Below are 22,141 nucleotides of genomic sequence, written 5' to 3'. Positions count from 1 at the left end.
ATGTGGAGTAACTGGAACTCTCTTACACTGCTGGTTGGAAAATAAACAGTTTTAAACACTTTGATCAATAGTTTGGTAGTGTCTTACATTTTTAGATACACATCTTCCAAATAATCTGTTATCCCATCCTTAACTATTTGTCCAGGAGAAATAAATATACTTTTCCATCCAAGATTTGGATGAAAAAGTTCATAGTAGCTTTATTTGTAATAACCCCAAAGTGGAAACAACACAAACACACAAATACAGGTGAACAGTTAAAATAAAATGTGTTCTATTCATACAATGGAATACTATTCAGCAATTAAAAGGAATGAATTATTGATGCAGACTACCATGTAGATGAATCTCAAAATTATTATACTGGTAAAAGAAGTACATACTGAGTGATTATTTTAATATAAAGTTCTTTAAAAAGGCAAACTAGTCTCTAGTGACAGAAACAGATCGGTTGCCTGGGGAGCCACCTGGAAGGGGAGAATGGGCATGGGAAAAGAGGGATTATTAAAGGACAAGGGGAAATTTTGAGGGTTGACAGATAGGTTCATTATATTGCTTCTGGCAAAGCTTCCCTGACAAATATTTATTTCAAAACTTACATTGCATTTTCAATATGTACACTTCATTTTATGTCAATTTTATCTTAATAAGTTACTTTAAAACTACACTACATAAGCAAGGTGCTTGTTTTTGAAGAAAAATATATTTAAGTCAAAGGTTATAATTATATTTATGAAAATTGATTAATATTTTGTCAATATATTCAGAAGGACGACTAGTCACTTCTAAAAAATACACAAAATGCCAAACAACGGTCACAACAGAATATGTGTCATCCTGACAATAACTTCTGGTCTGTCCCCAGTGAGAAATTTTTAGTTATAGAATTCATACAAGTCTTTTCAAAGAGCTGGTGTTGGAGATGTTGAAATAAAGAAAAAACCTATGAATGACCTGTATTACAATGGATATCCTATTTGGTCTATGTTTAGCTCCATTTTGATCCTAACTACGAAAAAGGAAAATGAATTTTCAAATAGAAACGAACCTTCTTTTTAATGAAATCTGAATCTGCTACTCTGTTATTGCTGTTTGCAATGAACCATTACCTAAGTCCCAATCATGTATCATGTAGTGATATTAGTAGTCACTCTGGATAGTACCCACCTAAAGTTCAGTCAAGGTGAGGAGAATCCTCAAGTATTCCTCATCATCAGTTATTCCGAAAGATGGGATTCAGTAATTCAGTGAAATTTAAACTTAATTTTTCTGAGGAAATTCATGCAAATGGCATGTAAGTCACTAATATACATAGCCTATTTTAAATTATAATATTTACATGTGCATTTTGAAAGTTAGCACACAATATACATTACAAAATTTAATATACATCTTCAAAGTAAAATTTTCCCACCTCCTGGAAATAATGGAATTGGAATCTAGAAAACGTCTTTATTTCATGCTTCTCAACTTTGCTGTACTTTAGTGTGAAGAAACTGTTTTTTGTTCAGTACCAATATTGCCTTCTCCTGGTAGTAGCCTCAGTACTACTGTATATCTTTCTATTTACTCTAAATGTAAAAAAAGAAAAACAAAATGAAACCCTTTCATTTATTTGCATTCCTGCTATTTCTTGCCATCTAAAAATTGTACTATATCATCCAAGTTCAGTTCTAATCGGATGCAGTAATACTTGCTGTTATAGTACACAGTGAAAGGAGCTGCTGTCTGTAGGCTAGTATTTAGCTGTAGTTCCCCTTTGTATTGTAAGGTCCTCCTTTGTTGCAGACATTTACTATTTTCAGACAGAAACTCAGTAAAGAGTTTCAAATCTTCATAATACTTTGATACCTCACTGAGAAGCAGTGTGATATAGGTAGGATTAAACATCCAGATCCTGTCTGTGAAAAAGGATCTTTCTTCCAGGCATTAAAAAGGGCATTTCAGGTCAATTGATAATGACTTAACAACTCTGGGTACCCCCAGAAACCTCACCGTTTAATAACTTACTCAGAAGAGACAGAGTACATCCAGAAGGCTAAAAGCACAAACTTAAGGGCAGGTAGGGCTGGCTTTCTGGGTGTGCAACCTGTGCTTGTAAGGATCCTGTTCTGTTTAAGGTTCTGTTGTCACTGTCTTGAAACTCTTAGTGATTTCTGAACAAGAGGTTCCACATTTTCGTTTTTCACTGGGTTTGACAAACTAGGTAGCCAGTCTTACTTATGGTTCAATGCATATATTGTGTGACCTTCTAAGAACAGGTTTCCTCATCCATAAAATGAAGATACTGTTGTACTTACCTCCCAGGATTGTTCTTAGGAGCATAAAAGAAAAAATTTAGCTCGACATCTGACACATAGTAAATACTGAATAAATATTGGTTATTATCTTTGTTGTTATTGAGTCATCACGTTCATTACTACGTGCTGTTTTAAAATGCCTATAAAACAGAAAATTTTACTTTGAAGATGTATATTAAATTTTGTAATGTATACTGGTGTGTTAACTTTTAAAATGTACATGTAAATATTATAATTTAAAATAGGTTATGTATATTAGTGACTTACATGCCATTTGCATGAGTTTCCTCAGTAGAATTAAGTTTAAATTACACTGAATTACTGAATCCCGTATTTCGGAATAATCAGTGATGAAGAATAGGGTTCTCCTCACCTTGACTGAACTTTAGACAGGTTTCTTCTTGACTATAGGCTCCTGATCTTCTTTTTATTAGAGCATTTACTTTAGATAATTTGCAATTATAAGTTATTTTTCTTTATCCAATCCACTGTTGATGGGCTGATTCCATGTCTTTGCTTTTGTGATCGTGCTGCACCAATCGTGACTATGTGTGCCTTTTTGGTAGACAATTTACATTTCTTTGAGTATACACCCAGTAATTGGGTTGCTGGGTCGAATGGTAGTTCTATTTTTAGCTCTTTGAGAAATCTCCAAACTGCTTTCCACGGGGGCTGAACTAATTTGCATTTCCACTAACAGTGGCTAAGCCTTCCCTTTTCTTCACAACTGTCCCAACATCTGCCATTTTTTTTTTACTTTTTAACAATGACCATTCTGACTGGTGTAAGATGGTCTCTTATTGTGGTTTTGATTTGCATCTCTCTGATGATTAGTAATGTTGAACATTTGTTCACGTGTATGTTGGCCACTTGCATATCTTTTTTGGAGAGGTGACTGTTCATATCCTTTGTCCATTTTTTAATCGTGTTATTTGCTTTTTGTTTGTTGATTTGCCATTTGACCCAGCAATCCCGTTACTGGGTATATACTCAAAGAAAAATAAATCATTCTACCAAAAGACATCTGCACTTGGATGTTCATTGTCATAGTATTCACAATAGCAAAGACATGGAATCAATCCAGATGCCCATCAATGGTGGATTGGATAAGGAAAATGTGGTACATATACTGCACAGATGCTACACAGCCATGAAAAAGAATGAAATCATGTCCTTTGCAGCAACATGGATGCAGCTGGAGGCTATTATCCTATGTGAACTAACATGGGAACAAAAAATCAAATACTACATGTTTCACTTATAAGTGAGAGGTAAATCTTGGGTTCACATGGACATAAAGATGAGAACAGTAGATACTAGGGACCCCAAAGGACAGGAGGAAGGGTTGAAAACTTCCTATTGGGTAATACGTTCACTGTCTGGGCAACAGGATCAATAGAAGCCCAAACCTCAGCACAATGCAATATGCCCATGTAACAACTTGCATATGAAGCGCCTGAATCTAAAAAAAATGGAAAAAATAAAAATAATACAAATAATGTTTTTCTGTCCCTTTGATATGTAAATCTCCTCTGAGCCCCTGGCCAGTTTTACAACCCGGGAATGTCTTTTCATGGATCTGGAAGACATGCCTTTGAAATATAATCACCAGAAAAAGATTGCACTCCCATCTCCCAGTCTCTGTGAGAAGATAGGGGCCTAACTTCTTCAATAAGCAACAATTAGCAAACTTAGATGGCCAAATTGCATTGATCAACCTCCTCCTTTCTAACATCTTCCAGTACTTTTTTTTTCACTAACTCACTAATTCCTCCTGTCTTTTGTTTCAGTGGAGTTGTTTAGTCTTGAATAATTGCAAAAGTCTTGAATAATGTCTTCTCTGCCTATTTAATTCTGTCTGGTGCACTTTTTCTTTGACATCGAGAACACTTTAGGTGTAGGGCTTATGACATTCAGGTTGAAAGTGTGACCAGGGAACCAAGCTGTATAGATTAGATCCTGGTGACACTGTTTATCATATAGGTGTGTTTGGGCAAGTACTGATCTCTCTGTTTCCTCATTTATATAACAGAAATATTAACAGTATCTACTTTATTGAGCTGTGAGAAATAATTGAGATATCCATTTATAGTGTTTAGCCAATTTAAGCTTGGCTAAATAAATGTTAGCTATTAAGAGCTATTGCAATAAATGTTATCTATTAATTGTAATCACAGCATAAAAAACATATTATTTGGCCTCGGCTTTGGTCTAGCTGTCATCATCTCTTTTTATGACTACTGGAAGAGTTTGTGATTTTCTTTTCCAGTCTGCAGCTTTGACTACTCCTTCTGATCAATCTTTAACACAGTTGTTTTTTCCCCTAAAATATTTTTCCATTCTTTGTCCCATTATTTTTCCCATTCTTAGTACCCTTCCATTATTTTTCCCATTCTTAGTACCCTTCAATGCTTTCCCATTACTTTGAGGATAAAGTTTAAATTCCATAGTATTACATTCATAGGGCTTCCAGATATGGCCTGAGCCATTACTCCAGCTTCATTTCTGATGACCCTCCCAAATCTGGCCCCACCATATCTCCAGTCTCATTTCTGGTGACTCCCAGATCTGGCCCCAGGCATGTCTCTAGGCTCCAAACTTGTTTCTTATGATGCTCCCACTCACATCTCTCTCAATGTACGCAGTCTCTCATCATTCCAATTTCATCAGGGTCCTGGCAGCATTGCATTTTCTATTCAGTGGCTCACACTACTCTCTCTCTCTTTGCTGGAACATCTTTTTCTTTCTTACTTCCCAGGTATGAAGCATCAGTTTTTAAGATTCACTCAAGTGTTAAATCCCCTGTGAAGTTTTTGCTTGTTTATTTTTCTCCTAATTTTTTCTATATCTTAATTTTGAAATAACGTGTGCTCATGGTTTAATATTTATAAAATTCAAAGATGAAATGTGGAGATAATTTTCTTCATATTTCCCTCCTTTTCCATACCCCCTCTGAAATCTCTTCCTTGTCAAGTTTCATTTTATTCTTCTTTTTATTGCATTTATAAATATTCATACAGAAAAACACACTTGGTATACATTTTTACACAAAATTATAGTCAGACTGCCCATAAAATTCTAAAATTTGTTTCTTTTAAAAATGTATTTTGTGAGTGATATCATTTAATCCCATAGGGATTCCATGAAATAGGAAACAGTATTATCTCCTATTTTCCAACTGAAAAAACAGGTTCAGAGAAGATATCTCTACTGCTTAAGCTCATATGGATAGTAGTAACAGGCAGAGATGGATGAAAAATTAACCTATCTGATTCTTAAGTGCTTCATCTCAACAATGTTAGTATGCAGATAATCTCAATAAACAGGAACTGACTGACAAGTTGGGAGAATCTGGCTAGGGTTAAGGGACCAACGGTGTTGATAAGAACATCATAAAAGCTCAGCAAGAATAAAGTATGGCAGAGATGAGAGAATAGGAGGTGCAAAAGGCCAGGATTTGATATCTTATCAGTAAAAGAGTTTGGGACTTGAGTAGGTTTTAAAGAATCATTGCTCTTGGTAAGGGAAGTGCAGCTGGAGGTAACTGGGAAAGATAAGGAACTTTGGAGTCTTAAACCTCACTTTTCAGAAAATGTAGTAGAGACAGGGAAAACTGCTGAAAGTTTCCTAAAGCTGACACCTAAGGTCTGGGCAAATGGGACTGTGTGTGTTTCATTGTTTGTGAAATTAGAAGGAATGGCAGGAAAGGTGTTGATTGTTCTCTAGGTGATCAACCATCTGGGTTTGCCCTTTACCCATGACATGTGTCTTAGACCATGAGGGTTGCTATAACAAAATACAATAAACTGGGTAGCTTATAAACAATAGAAATTTATTTCTCATGACTCTGGAGGCTGGGAAGTCCCAAATCAAAGCACTGGCAATTTGATGTCTGGTGAGGGCCCTCTTGCTCATAGAAAACCATCTGCTCACTCTAACCTTACATGATGGAAGGAGTGAGGGGTCTCTCTGGGGCCTCCTTCATAAGGGCACTAATCATGTTCATGAGAGCTCCATCCCCATGATACAATCACTCCAAAAGGCCTCACCTCCTAATATCATCACATTGCAGTGAGGATTTCAGCATATGAATCTGGAAGGGACATAAACATTCAGATCATAGCAACTTGGGACTTTCAGTACTAAAACTGGAAAGTACCAAACAAACAAGGATGAATTGGTCACCCTGCTTTAAAATAACATTTTGGAATTACTCTTTCTCCTGTATTTTTATCCCCATCTCCCACTTAGATCTATTTGGATCCTACTCAGCTATAAAAATCCTCCTTAAGGCTGGGCACAATGGCTCATGCCTGTAATCCCCGCACTTTGGGTGGCCGAGGCAGGCGGATCACAAGGTCAGGAGATCAAGACCATCCTGGCTAACATGGTGAAACCCTGCCTCTACTAAAAATAGAAAAATTAGCCAGGCATGGTGGTGGGTGCCTGTAATCCCAGCTACTCAAGAGGCTGAGGCAGGAGAATGGCCTGAACTGGGGAGGCAGATCTTGCAGTGAGCTGAGATCACGCCAATGCACTCCAATATGGGCAACAGAGCCATACTCCGTCTCAAAAAAAAAAAAAAAAAAAAAAAAAAAAAAGTGTTCCTTAAGGCCAGGCACGGTTGGTCACGCCTGTAATCCCAGCACTTTGGGAGGCCGAGGCGGGTGGATCACTGGAGGTCGGGAGTTTGTGACCAGCCTGGCCAACATGGTGAAACCCCATCTCTACTAAAAATACAAATATTAGCTAGGTGTGGTGGCATGTGGCTATAATCCCAGCTACTTGGGAAGCTGAGGCAGGAAAATTGCTTGAACCCTGAACCCGGGAGGTGGAGGTTGCAGTGAGCTGAGATCGCACCACTGCACTCTAGCCTGGGAGACAGAATGAAACTCTGTCTCAAAGAAAAAAAAAAAATCTTCCTTAAGTATTGATTCCATCCTCAATTCAGAATTATAATTGCTTACCTTTACTTTGTTTTTACTTAACATTTCGAATTTGTGTCATTTTATCTTGAATCACAGTTATTTGTGACATGTGCCTCTCCTCTATTAAAATTTAAACTCCTCACCTAAAGATCATTATCTTAGTCATGTTGAACCACTACTACCACCAATGCCAAACTCTATACTTCCTATTTGGTAGGTACTTAATAAACATTTACTGAAGTTAACTAAAAGAAGCCTTCTATTGTTCTAAGTCCTTTTTGGATTTTACTACTTTAGAGCAAATTACAAGATTCATGGCAATTTTATATTGACTGGATCTGAAAGGCTGTATCATTTCAATCTGTTTACATTACATTAAAAACTTGTTCAATAATTTTATAACTATTTACCTGAATTACGTTTCAAACATGACATTACCTTTAGTTCTAGGACAGAAAAATGCTGTATCATTTTAATTTAAAGCAACCAAAGTACTCATTTGAAAATGAATATGAAGATGGAAGAATAGTTTTCAAAATTTATTTGAAAACATGGAGACACTGTTTGTGAAACAAAATTATGTCTATTGACATTCTAATGAAAATGAGATCAAGGGAGTAGCAAAGAAATGTGTTGTTGGGGAAAATCATGTACTATATAAGATTATCAAGTTTCTAGCTTTTGTTGTGAGTGATATGTGTTTATTTATTACTTAAAATAACTAATTAAATAATAACTAAAACATAGGCCATATACGAACTAATAATGAGACCACATTATAAACTATAGGTTATGATTAATCCTAAGCTGTACAACTAAAGTACAATAGAAAAAAAAGTATAGTTGTCAATAATGTAGATAAACAGGAATATATTATGTCTATATTTTTACACTGGATGTCAGCCCACTTCAACATCCTTATACATGCTGAACATGTGTTATGGACTTCAGACTTGGCTTTTCTTGTTGTTGCTATTGTGGTTAAAAAACACCTACATAACATGAAATCTACCCTTTGAAAATTTTAATTATCTGTATTAAACTAATTATAACAATATTGTTAGGTATAAGCATGATGTCATAGAGAATATTGCTAGTACTTTTCATCTTGCATAACTGAAACTTTATGCCCATCGAACAATGACTCTTCACTTCCTCTTCCAGCCCCAGCAACCACCATTCTACTTGTGGGTTTGACTACTATATATGACTTGTACAAGTGGAATCATATGTTCTGTCTTTTTGAGATGTGTTTATTTCACTTAGCATAGTGTTCTCAAGGTCCATGCATGTTGTTGCGTATGATAGGATTGCCTTCTTGCTTTAGGCCAATAATATTTTATTGTATGTGTATGCCACACTTTCCCGATCCATTCATCTGTTCATGGACATATAAGCCATGGTGAATAATGCTGCAATGAACATGGGTGTGCAAGCAACTTCAAAATCCAGCTTTCAGTTGTTTTAGATATATATACCCAGAAGTAGAAGTTCTGGGTCTTATGGTGGGTCTACACTTAAATTTTGGGAGAATCTTCATACTTTCCACAGTAGCTGCTCCATTTCACATTCCAACCAAGAGTGCACATCTATCCCAACTTCTCTACATCCTCACCAATACTTGTTAGTTTTTTTTTTCATGATGACTATCCCAACAGATGTGAGGTTATATGTCATTGTGGTTTTCATTTGCATTTCCCTGATAATTAGTAATATTGAGCACTTTATCATATTTTTGTGGCCATTTTATGTCGTCTTAGAAAATTGCATGTTTAAGTCCCTTTGTCCATTTTTTAAACTATAAGGGTTTTATTGCTATTGAGTTGTAGATGTTCTTTATATATTTAAGATATTAACCCCATATTAGATACTTGATTTGTAAGTATTTCTTTTTTCTCATTCTGTAGGTTACTTTTCCATTCTGCTGATTGTTTCCTTTGCTGTGCAGAAGCTATTTAGTCTGATGTAGTGCCACCTGTCTATTTTTGCTTTTTGTTGGTTGTGCTTTTGGCATTTTGTAAAAGAAATAATTGATAAGACCAGTGTCATAAAGCTTTTCCCCTTTGTTTCTTTCTAGGAGCTTTAAAGTTTCAGGTACTATATTTAAGCCTTTATTCTGTTTTGAGTTGATTTTTCTGTATTGGGAAGTGTAAGAAAGAGACCAACTTCATTCTTTTGTATATGGATATTCAGTTTTCCCAACACCATTTGTTGAAGGGACTTTTTCCCATTGCGTATTTTTGGCACACTAGTCAAAGATGAGTTGACTGTATATGTATAGGTTTATTTCTGGGCTCTCTATTCTGTTCTATCAGTCTATATATCTATTTTTATTCCAGTACCACACTGTTTTAATTACTGTAGCTTTGTAATGTGCTTTGAAATTACATATTCAAGTGTGACACTTCTAGCTTTGTTCATTCTCAAGATGGTTTGGCTATTTGAAGTCCTCTGTTGTTTCATATGAATTGTAGAATTGTTTTTACTATTTCTGTAAAGCATTCCATTAAGATTTGATAGAAATTGCATTGAATCTGTAGATCATTTTCAATAGTGTTGGGGTCCGTGCCAGGGGTGGTGGAGAATGAAAGAACACACAAAAGACAAAGACACACAGAGAACATGGCAGCCACACTCAGAGCCTCCGCCTCACTTTATTTATACTCCATAAACCCCACGTCAGCAGAAAGAATGCAATGCAAAACAAACTTTCTTTTCCCACATGTAACCTTCTACTCAGTTCCTTGTTTCTATGCTCTTCCTTATCTGCCCGCCTTCTTGGCACCTACGGGAGTTCATTAAAAGTTCAATTGGAGATACTGTCCTTGAGCCCTATCTATTCTCAGTATACTGTTTTCAAAGGCCCCTGCATTTCCCCCTTTTTGTTTTGTTTTGCCTCAATCCTAAAAAGGTAGCCTATATTTGTTCCTGTGTTTTCTTTTGTTTTTGGAGGCGACGGAGGGAGCATCAGATCACCAAAAGAAGTAGATCCAATTCGAGTGCCCAAAACAATATACTTCCAGAGATTGTAGAAATCCATGTTTTCATCTGGGTCCATGGGTTAAAGGCAGCAAGGCACTGACCCAGCTCTTGCAGGGTTACGGTTCCGGACAACACATGTAATTGTTGTCGAAATGCTTCGGAAATGTTCTGAGTGAGCTCTTGGATGTCCAAACTAATATTTTTATGGCCTACTAATAATTTTCAGATTACTGTCCAATTTTGAGAGATGTTAAAAGGCACAGGCGTTACACAAAATTGAGTGGAGTTCCAATCACATTGTAATGTTATCCGAGTACTAAGTACAGTGAGCTGATCTCCAAGCCATGTCAATGCTTGCTCCATGTTGTCCAATCTTTCAGCAAGTTGCGAATAAATGTTTCGTTGTTAAAGCCATAACCGGTGAGATTGCTTGTGCCATTGCTGCACAAATTCAGCATTTTGTATGCTTTGATGAAGAGCGAGTCCTGCTACGGTCGCAGTGGAGGTGATGGCAACAAGACTCATCACCGAGGCAATTATAAGTCCAAGGGCACGGCGGGTTCACTGGAGAGAAGTCCAAATATAAGTTTCAAGAGGTGATGCCCCCCACGGTCACGTAAGGTTAACAGGTAGCCAAATTTCCTTACAAGCCCTGAGGATATAAATATCCCCAGTAAAGTTGTGCCACCAGGAATGATTGAGGCAAGACAAAAATGTACACATATCTGTACAATTAACAATCCCCGTATCATTATCCCATGTCAAATTCCCTGCTAATAATAGGTAGGGCTCACGGACACAAGCAATAATATATCAGGAGGTATTTCGATATAACTGAATATGAAAGGAGTTAGTAGGGTTAGAAAGATTAAGGGACATATTCCCCACAAAAGTGCTAATGGCATCGCCTGCAGCTAACAACTTCCAAAGATGACTCTGTACTTCAGGCCTCCTTCACGCCATACCAAGGTTTCATTACTGTTAGCAGCAATAGTTTTATTTACCCAGTGTCATTTCAAAGGTATGTGACTAAATTTTATTTGAAAATAACCATGCACACTCCAATCAGTTATTTACATTCCATTATATTCTAATAAAATCCGGGGTTTAGTTCCCTGACATTGTTGTCACTCCAGCACCTCAATATTAGGAGAAACCTCTAGAATAGGACAAAAAAGTAAAGAACTAGGAATAGTTTCATTACTATATACAGTATGATTATATTAAAAACTTCTAGTTACAATAATAACAGTATTAGCAGCCACATGACTATGATTATAACAAACAGCCCAGGCTTCATGCGATTTTCGGAGACAATGAGAACTATTTCCCATACATATTGGAACTCCTTCCACTCCAAATTGATATGTGTTGTTTATAATTCCTGTTTCCTGTTCTATATTTTCCTTGTCTATATAGGGGGATGGCATCCAAGTAGTGTCATTGGTGAAAACCTTAATTTCCGCCTCCCCCCAGGCGACTCCCTGATACAAGGGCGGAAAGGGAATATAAGTCCAATATTCATACAAAGCCTCACTAAGAGAAATAAGTCCCCCGCCGAGGCACATCCAACAAAGGAAGAAATGCATGCTGAATCCAGTTTTCTTTTCAACAGGGTTTCAATCATCTTGTAGGAAACCACTCAGGTCCGCTCCCTGTAAGGACAAGAGCATAGCCCCGTCCCTGTTTTAGAACTTGCCCTTGAACATACTTACCTTCTTCATTAGGATACCAAAGCTTTAAACTGTCAGCGAGGACTATCACTGAGGGAGGTGAGGAAAGATGGGTTACGGCAGCGGAATCTTGCAATTGTCTCCATTGATTCAAAAAAATTAAGGTAAAAAGAACCTTCAAAATCTGGTTTCAAAATCTGGTTTCTGGGGGGCTCATTTCCCCCTTTTTGTTTTGTTTTAATACTTGAGTTTTTAAAGTTAAATTTGCACGCTCAATGATGGCTTGACCTTGACTGTTGCCTGGGATACCGATGATATGTTGAATATTGTATTGCTGTAAGAAAACTTGTAATTTACGAGAGACATAGGCAGGGGCATGATTAGTTTTAAGTATAAGAGGAATGCCCATGATGGCGAAACAAGTTAAGAGATGAGTAATAATAGAAATGAGAAAAGGTATCAATGGTATGATGAACATACTTTAATCGTCCAAAAGAAGGGACACCTCGTGGATTAACCCCAGGATAGAAGGATGGAATGCTCAAAGGAGCACAGGAAGGACAAGCTTGAATAAGAGAACGAGCTTGTTTATAAGTTAAATGAAACTGTCGTTGAAGGCCACAACTATTAGTGTGATGTAGAGTATATTTTTGTTCTGCAGCATGTAGGTGGCCTATTAAAAGTGAATCAATCTGAGTATTACCATGAACTAATGGTCCAGGAAGTTGAGAATGAGAACGAAGATGAGTGATGAATAAAGGAGCTCGACGTTGGCTCAAAGTAGAAGATAACAAGGAAAAGAGTTTTTGAAGAGAAGAAGTAGCACAAAGAGGTAAAGTGGCCTGAGAAATGTAAGAAGTAACATAAACGGCGTATTGAGAATCACTAACAATGTTACAACCAGTAGTAGGGAAATCAAGTAAGACCATGAGAATAGCAAACAGTTCTCCCTGTTGCACCGAGGGATAAGGATAAACTGTAACTCGAGATTGATGAACACTCCAATATCCAGCCTTATCATTGCTACTAGCATCAGTAAAAAAGGTAGGACCTTGAACAGGAATACAGAAATTGGTGAGAAAGGCAACACAGAATGTTGCCTAAAAAATGAAAAGATCGGAGACTTAGGATATTGGGTAGAAAATTGTCCAACAAAAGAAGCGCAAGCAACTTGCCAAGAATCAGAAGTTGCAAGAAGATAAGTGATCTGATTATGAGTGAATTGAGAGATAATTAAGGAAGGATCTCCTCCCCAAAGTTGTCGACAGTGATGCCGTCCTTTGATGATCAGTTCAGCTAAATGATCGATATAAGTAGCCAAGCGTTTAGATATTTTATTGGACAAAAAGATCCATTTTAGTGGTCAACTAGTTTGATAAATCATTCCTGTGGGAGAAGGTAAAGTATGAAATAAACAAAAGGAAGGGCCTTTTGAAGTTGCTCTTCAACAAGCTGGAGTTCCTGTAAAGCCAAAGGAGTTAAATGGCGTGAGTTGTCCAAGTGACTATCTCCTTCTAGAATAGAAAAAAGATGTTATAACTGATATATTGGTATTCCTAAAACAGGACGCATCCAATTAATGTCTCCTAGAAGCTTTTGAAAATCATTTAATGTTTTTAAATGATCACATCGAATTTGAATTTTTTGGGGTCGAATATTTTGTGCCCCCAAGGTATAACCTAAATATTGAATAAGAAAATCCAGTTAAATTTTTTCTGTGGTAATATTAAGTGAGTAGAAAGAAAGCTGAGTTTGTAATGATACAAAAGCATCTTGCTGCTTTTCTCTGGTTTTAACTTTGTGGGATAAGGGCAGGATTAGGAAGACCGGGCTGTAAACTTTCCCTAGGTTGAATGTAAACATTTATAGTTTTAAGAACAAGACAAAGACGGGAATTCCATGCAGAAGTACGTGGCTTTAGATTCCTCTCGGCCATTTGTTTTTTGACTTACTCTTTTAAAATCCTAAGTATTTCTTTAGATAATGGCCACTGTTTCACCTAAAGAGGAGTGGTCGTTTTACACTTTAATTATAAAACTTGAGACTGGTGAACAGTGGCTATGAGTTTAAAGGATTGTAGCCCATTTTAAACATCATATTTTTGACAGCTGAGGAAATATGAAGAATGTTTAAAAAAGCACCAAATTGTTATGAAAGATTTTGTCCCTAAAGATTAATATTGATAGGAATAATATAAAAAAAACACTTGACCTTGTTGACCTTTAGGACCGACACAGGTTAAAGGTTCTACGTTTTGATAAACCACAGAAGCAGCACCCAAGCCAGTGAGTATAACTGAAACTTGTCTTTTTTCCCATTGTGTAGGCCAATAATTTAAACAAATGATAGACATATTTACCCCCATATCAATAAACTCTTTTAAAACTATTCCATTAATGTGCAATGAACATAAGGGCTTTTGATTAGAAACTAAAGTTTCCCAAAAAACAGTTTTTCCTGTGCTACCAAACCCTCTCTATTGAGAATACGTTCCCCTGCCTCTAGGCATATAAATTGTGAAACTTGTACCAAAATAAGAATTTTATTAGTAATATCATGTCCTTTTGGCAAAGGGCCACACACTCTAATAGCTAATTTATATACTCCTCTATTAGGAGACAAAGTATAAGGCTGAGTAATAGCTAAGTCAGCAGCGGCGCTCTGCTTAGTTGCCGCATAAAGCTGAGAAACTGGGGTAAGGTGTGGGATCCTTAAGGAGGACTTGAATTTATTCCTTAATGTTGTAGGTCATTGCTCACTGAATATTGTAGTAGGCTTGTATTGTAATTGCTGGGGCCCCAAGCCTGTGGGCCCCGACTCCCGTTTCCCAGGAGAGGAGACAGTAAATTTCCACTTTTATCAGTTTTGGAACGACATTTATTTGTCCAATGTCGACATTTACCACAACATTTTTACACCTCTGAAGGCAGCTTTCTGCCTTGAGGGATAAAAGTGTTCAATTTTTATGACATTCTTTTTTGAAATGTCTAGGTTTACCACACTGAAAGCAAACACCTTGTTTGTTATTTCCTTTTAAGGCTTTAGACAAAGCTCCAGCAAATAATTGAGCATTATAAATAGCCCCTCCAACACTAACACAAGTTTTAATATATTTATCTAAATTGGCCCCATTGGCCTTCAACGATTTTAACAATTTTTAACAGTCAGCATAAGCATTTTTAAAAGACAATGTTTGTAACAAAATTTTTCAAGCAAGGCCAGCACCCACAATTTTGAAGACAGCATCCTGAAGATGGGCTATGAAATCTGGATATAGTTCATTTGTGCCCTATAAAATCTTCACAGAGGAAAGGGAACATTTTCCTGTTATCTCTACCTTATTTCAGGCCCTTAAAAACAAAGTCTTGATTTGAGTAAGGGCAACATCATCTAAACCAGCCTGAGCATTAAGAGTAGCATATTGGCCCGTGCCTGTGAGTTGTTCCTCAGTGGGTCCAGGGGGATAACACATAACATTTTTCCTAGCCTGTACATGTGCCTTGTTCATTTACCAGCTGTGCAATTGTAACCACTGAGAACGATCAAGAAAAGCCTTCCCCAAAGTCTTCCAGTCTATAGGAATTATCAAATTTTCTGATGAAAAAATATCAAGAAGACCAAGGATAAAAGGAGATTGAGGTCCATAGTTAGAAATGGCAGCTTTCTTTTCTTTTTAAAAATTTAATTTGTAAGGCATTAAATTGGACATTATTGCCACCATTTGAAAACTGAGCATTAGGAGCAAAAGAAGCACAAATAATTGGAAACAAATCCAGCTCCTTAAAAAAAATTTTTTTTTAATTAAAAGTATATATAATATATAATAATACTCATATCCCCAAATATAAAGAATCTCAACATATTAATAAGAAAAGGCAAATAACCCAACCAAAAGTAGCAGAACAAAGAAATGACAATAAACCTATATGTCTAACATCATTACTCACTAGTAAATATGATTATTAATACCAAATTGAGAATCATTACATACACAATACAATGGTTAAAATTTAAAAACACAGAAAATATCAAGAGGTAGTTAATGTGTTAAGCAGCTCGAATACTCAACTTCTGTTTGGAGTGTAAATTGGTGGAACCTATGCACCCCTATAACATAACAATTTCCTAGCTGGGGTTATTAATACTATATTAATATTAATAGTTAATATTAATGTGTTTATTTATTGACTATTGAAATACTCATAATATTTTAACAAACAACAAGATATACATATACACTGGTTTTAACATATTAAACAGGTGTTTAGTATAAATTTAAAGTATGTCTGATGTGAACAGGGCTTCAACTTTGCCAAACAAAGGTAAAGATAAGGAAGCTGGGGGGTTGGAGGCACTGGAAAATCCTCTTTTAACAGGGCAGAAGGAAAAGAAACAGGGAAAGCTCGCAAAGGTGAATTAGAAGAATATATCTGTAATATTTGTTGAAGCATTTCCATAATACACTGCATGTCAGAATTTCCCTTAGAAGAAGGAAGAGCTGGCTTTTTCTCTTCTCCCCCTTTTGCTCACCTCCCCCCCCCATCCTCTGTTATCCTGGCACAAATGGGCTCCATTTCAGATTTATTTATTTATTTATTTTTTCAAATCCTCAGATACCTTTCCTCCTGTGGCTACATTACCACACTCTGAATCAGTCTCAAGTAACTCTAATGTCTGAGTGATAGAGTCACACAAGGTCCACAATTTTAGAGGCATAATATCCCCTAACTGGAGAGCTCTAAGCAGAGTTTTTACTACCTGTAACCATTCTCTGCGATTCAGCTGCACTTTAGTCTGATACTGAAACCAGTAACAATGTTGTTCAACATGGGCAAACAATCACTTCAAAGTCTTTTTCTTTCACTTCTACTCCTATAGACAGCAACAGTCCTTGAAACAGCTGTAAATATTCTGAGGCCAGAGAGATGGAATTCCCCATAATGAAAGCTTAAGAAGGTTCCCCTTAACAATATCTGGGCCTTACCCGCCCCTAGGGGGTTCCCCTTCTTGTTCTCCCCTACTCACCCGTGCTGACCCTGCTCGCTGCGCCACTTGTTGGGGTCCGTGCTGGGGGTGGTGGAGAATGAAAGAACACACAAAAGACAAAGACACACAGAGAACATGGCGGCCGCACTTAGAGCCTCCGCCTCACTTTATTTATACTCCATAAACCCCACGTCAGCAGAAAGAATGCAATGCAAAACAAACTTTCTTTTCCCACATGTAACCTTCTACTCAGTTCCTTGTTTCTATGCTCTTCCTTATCTGCCCGCCTTCTTGGCGCCTACGGGAGTTCATTAAAAGTTCAATTGGAGATACTGTCCTTGAGCCCTATCTATTCTCAGCATACTGTTTTCAAAGGCCCCTGCACAATAGTATGTACATTTTAACAGTATTAAATCTTCCAATCCATGAACGTGGAAAGTCTCTCCATTTCTTTGTCTTTTGAAATTTCTTTCATCAATGTTTTGTGATTTTCACAGTACAAGTCTTTCACTTCCTCAGTTAAGTTTGTCTTATTCTTTTTTTTTTTTTTTTTTTTTCTGAGATAGCGTCTTGCTCTGTCACCCAGGCTGGAGTGCAGTGGGGCAATCTCAACTCACTGCAAGCTCCGCCTCCCGGGTTCACACCATTCTCCTGCCTCAGCTTCCTGAGTACCTGGGTTTACAGGCGCCCACCACCACACCCAGCTAACTTTTTGTATTTTTAGTAGAGACGGGGTTTCACCTTGTGAGCTAGGATGGTCTCGATCTCCTGACTTCATGATCTGCCCACCTTGGCCTCCCAAAGTACTGGAATTACAGGTGTGACCCACCATGCCCGGCTGTCTTATTCTTTTCAGATGGTCTTTTAAATGGGTTTGTTTCCTTAATTTTCTTTTTGAATAATTCATTTTTAGAGTATAGAAATACAACTCATTTTCATATGTTGATCTTCTGTCCTGCAACTTTACCAAATTCATTTATTATTTCTAATGTTTTTTATGGAGTCTTTTTTTTCTACTTATAAGATTGTGTCATTGCAAACAGAGACAATTTTACATCTTCCTTTCTGATTTGGATTTCTTTAATTTCTTTCTGTTGCCTAATTGCTCTCCCTAGGACTTCCAGTACTACATTGAATAGAAGTGGTAAGAATGGACATTCTTTCTTTGTTTCTGATCTTAGAGAAAAATATTTTAGTTTTTCATTATTGTGCATGATGTTGGCTGTGGGCTTTTCATATATGACTTTATTATGTTAAGGTAATTTTCTTCTATTTTTAGTTTACTGACTGTTATTTGTAAAAAGTGTTGAAATTTGTCAGGTGCTTCTTCTGTATTCATGGAGATAATCGTGTGAGTTTTATCCATTATTCTATTAATATAGCATATCACTACGTTAATTGATTTTTAAATGCTGAACCATTCTTGCGTCAGATAACTCCCACTTAATCATGATACATGATTCTTTTAATGTGCTATTGAATCTGTTTGCTAATGTTTTGTGGAGTATTTTTCTATTTATGTTCATTAGGGATATTGGCCTATTGTCTTCTTTTCTTGTAGTGTCTTTGTCTGGTGTTGCTATCAAGATAATGTTGGCCATAAAAAAATAAGCTTAAAAGTGTTCATTTCTCTTCAATTTTTGAAATAATTTGAGAAAAATAGGTATTAATTTTCTTTAAATGTTTAGTAGATTTCACCAGTGAAGTCATCTGGTTCTGCGCTTTTCCTTGTGAAGGAGTTTTGATAACTTATTCAATTCATTACTGGTTATTACCTATAGGTCTGTTCAGGTTGTCTATTTCTTTATGATTCAGACTTGGTACATTGGGTGATAATAGAAACTTATCCATTTCACCCAGCTTATCTAATTCATTAGGATATAATTATTCATAGTAGTCTTTTTATTTCTGTAGTATCAATTGTAATGTCTCTTCTTTTATTTTATTTGATTTTATTGAGACAAGGTCTCACTATGTTGCCCAGGCTGGCCTTGAACTCCTGGGCTCAAGCAATTCCAATGCCATGCCTCAGCCACACAAGTAGCTGGGACTGTAAGTACGTGGCACCATATCCAGCTTCCTTTTTTTTTTTTTTTTTTTTTTTTTTGAGATGGAGTCTCACTCTGTGGCTCAGGTTGGAGTGCAGTGGCATGATCTCAGCTCACTGCAACCTCTGCCTCCTGGGTTCAGGCAATTCTACCTCAACCTCCTGAATAGCTGGGACTACAAGTGCATACCACCATGCCTGGCTAATTTTTGTATTTTTAGTAGAGACGGAGTTTCACCGTGTTTGCCAGAACGATCTCATCTCCTGACCTCATGATCTGCCCACCTTGGCCTCCCAAAGTGCTGGGATTACAGGCGTCAGCCACCGCGCCTAGCCTCAGCTTCTTGTAATGTTTCTTCTTTCATTTCTGATTTTATTTGAATGTTTTCTCTTCTCTTTCTTGGTAATTCTGGCTAAAATTTTGACCGTTTTATCTTTTTAAAAAAACCCTCAGTTTTATCACATAATTTCTATTGTTTTTTATTTCCCACTTTGTTTATTTCTACTCTACTCTTCATTATTTTTCCCTTTCTACTAAATTTTGTGGTCATTGAGGTGTAAAGTTAGGCTGCTTATTTGATATCTTTCTTTTTTTAATGTAGGCATTTACTGCTATAAACTTCTAAGTATTGCTTTTGCTGCATCCCATAGGTTTTGGTATGTTGTATTTCATTTTAATTTTTCTCAAGGTATTTTCGATTTTGCTTTTGATTTCTTCTTTGATCCATTGGCTGCTCAAGAATATGTTTTTTACTTTCCACATGTTACGAAAAATTTCCAGTTTTCTTTCTTTGGTTGATTTCTAGTTTCATTCCATTGTGGTCACAAAAGTACTTTGTATTATTTCAATCTCATTAAATTTGTTAACTTATTTTGTGGCTTAACATGTAATCTATCTTGAAGAATGTTCCAGGTATGCCTGAGAAGAATGTGTATTCTGCTGCTGTTGGATGATATGTTCTGTATATATCTCTTAGGTTCATTTGATCTATGTTATTTTTCAGATTTGCTGTCTCATTATTAATTATCTGTCCCAATATTCTATCCCTTATTGAAAGGAGAGGTGTTGAAGTATTCTAATATGATTGTATTGCTGTTTCTCTCTTCAGTTATGTCAATATTTACTTTATATATTTAGGTACCCTGATGACAGATGTATATGCTTTATAACTGTTTTATCTCCCTGGCAAGTTAACCCTTTTATGTTTATATAATGTCCATCTTTGTTTCTTGTGGCAGTTTATTACTTAAGTCTATTTTGTCTGATACAAACACAGCCATCCCTGCTCTCTTTGGGTTACTATTTCCATGGAATTCCTTTTCTCCATCTTTTATCATTTAGTCTGTGTGTCTTTAAATCTAAAATTATTCTCTCATAGACAGTAAAACATTGAGTTTTCTTGTATCCATTCAGCCACTATGTGTCCTTTGATGGGGGAGTTTAATCTATTTACATTTAGTAATATTGATAGGTAAGGATTTATTATTGCCATTTTATTAATTCTTTTGTCTATTTTGTAGCTTTTTTGACTCTCTTTTGTTATCTTCCTTGGTGTTTCAATTATTATTTTGTAGTGATTTGCTGCACCTATCAACCCATCACCTAGATATTCAGCCCAGCATGCCTTAACCATTCTTCCTGATGCTCTCCTTCTTTCCCGCCCCTCCTGAAAAGCCCCAGTGTGTGGTGTTCCCCTCACTTTGTCTATGTATTCACATTTTTCAGCTCCCACTGATAAGTGAGAACATGCGGCGTTTGGTTTTCTTTTCCTGGGTTAGTTTGCTGAGGATAATGGCTTCCAGCGCCATCCATGTCCCTGTAAAGGACATGATTACGTTGCTTTTTATGGCTGCATAGTATCCCTTCATATATACGCACCACATGTTCTTTGTCCAGTCTATCACTGATGGGCATTTAGGTTGACTCTACATCTTTGCTATTGTGAATACAGCTTCAATGAACATAATGTGTACATGTATCTTTATAACAGAATGATTTATATTCCTTTGGGTATATACCCAGTAATAGGACTTCTGGATCAAATGGTATTTCTGGGTCTAAAACTTTGAGGAATCACCATACTATCTTCCATAATGGTTGAACTAATTTCCCACCAACAGTGAAAAAGCGTTCCTATTTCTCTGCAGTCTCACCAGCATCAGATGTTTCCTTACTTTTTTTTTTTTTTTTTTTTTTTTTTTTTTGAGACGGAGTCTCGCTCTGTCACCCAGGCTGGAGTGCAGTGGCGTGATCTCAGCTCACTGCAAGCTCTGCCTCCCGGATTCACACCATTCTTCTGCCTCAGCCTCCTGAGTAGCTGGGACTACAGGCACCCACCACCATGCCTGGCTAATTTTTTTGTATTTTTAGTAGAGACGGGGTTTCACCATGTTAGGCAGGATGGTCTCGAACTCCTGACCTTGTGATCTGCCTGCCTTGGCCTCCAAAAATGCTGGGATTACAGGCGTCAGCCACTACACCTGGCCATTTCTTGACTTTTTAACAATCATTGTTATGACTGGCATGAGATAGTATCTCATTATGGTTTTAATTTGCATTTCTCTAATGATCAGTGATGTTGAGCTTTTTATTCATATATTTGGTAGCTGCATGTATGTCTTCTTTTGAAAAGTGTCTGTCCATGTCCTTTGCCCACTTTTTAATGGGGATGCTTGTTTATTTATTGTGAATTTGCATAAGTTCCTTATAGATTCTGGATATTAGACCTTTGTCAGACGGATATATTGCAAAAATTTTCTTCCATTTTGTAGGTTGTCTGTTTGCTCTTATGATAGTTTCTCTTGCTGTGCAGAAGCTGTTTGTTTAATTAGATCCCATTTGCCAATTTTTTTGGTTGCCATTGTTTTTGAGGTTTTCATTATGAAATCTTTGCCATTACCTATGTCCTGAATGGTATTGCCTAGATTTTCTTCTAGGGTTTTTACAGTTTGGGGTTTTACATTTAAGTCTTTAATTCATCTTGAGTTAATTTTTGTATAAGGTATAAGGAAGGGGTCCAGTTTCAATTTTCTGCATATAGCTAGCCAGTTCTCCCAGCATCATTTCTTTAATAGGAATCCTTTCCCCATTGCTTGTTTTTTTCAGGTTTGTCAAAGATCAGATGGTTGTAGATATGTGGTCTCATTTCTAATTTCTCTATTCTGTTCCATTGGTCTAAGTATCTATTTATGTACCAGTACCATGCTGTTTTTGTTACTGTAGCC

At 36.7% G+C, this 22,141-nt stretch overlaps 2 long non-coding RNA genes across 3 annotated transcripts in view; both read right to left on the bottom strand.

The window, feature by feature from the left end:
- Positions 1 to 22,141, bottom strand: part of LOC126956412 (uncharacterized) — a 422,440-nt gene that overhangs the window by 163,341 nt on the left and 236,958 nt on the right. The window lies entirely within an intron of this gene.
- On the bottom strand, positions 10,449 to 17,247 carry LOC126956411 (uncharacterized). The gene is made up of 2 exons (XR_007726321.1): positions 16,909 to 17,247; positions 10,449 to 11,865 (listed from the first exon to the last, which is right to left on the bottom strand). It is a non-coding gene; the product is annotated as an uncharacterized LOC126956411 (long non-coding RNA).

The sequence above is a fragment of the Macaca thibetana genome, chromosome 6 (genome assembly GCF_024542745.1).
Source record: "Macaca thibetana thibetana isolate TM-01 chromosome 6, ASM2454274v1, whole genome shotgun sequence".
NCBI classification, from domain to species: Eukaryota; Metazoa; Chordata; class Mammalia; order Primates; family Cercopithecidae; genus Macaca; species Macaca thibetana.
The sequence above is the reverse complement of the archived record's forward strand: the minus strand, read 5'-3'. Positions and strand labels throughout refer to the sequence as shown.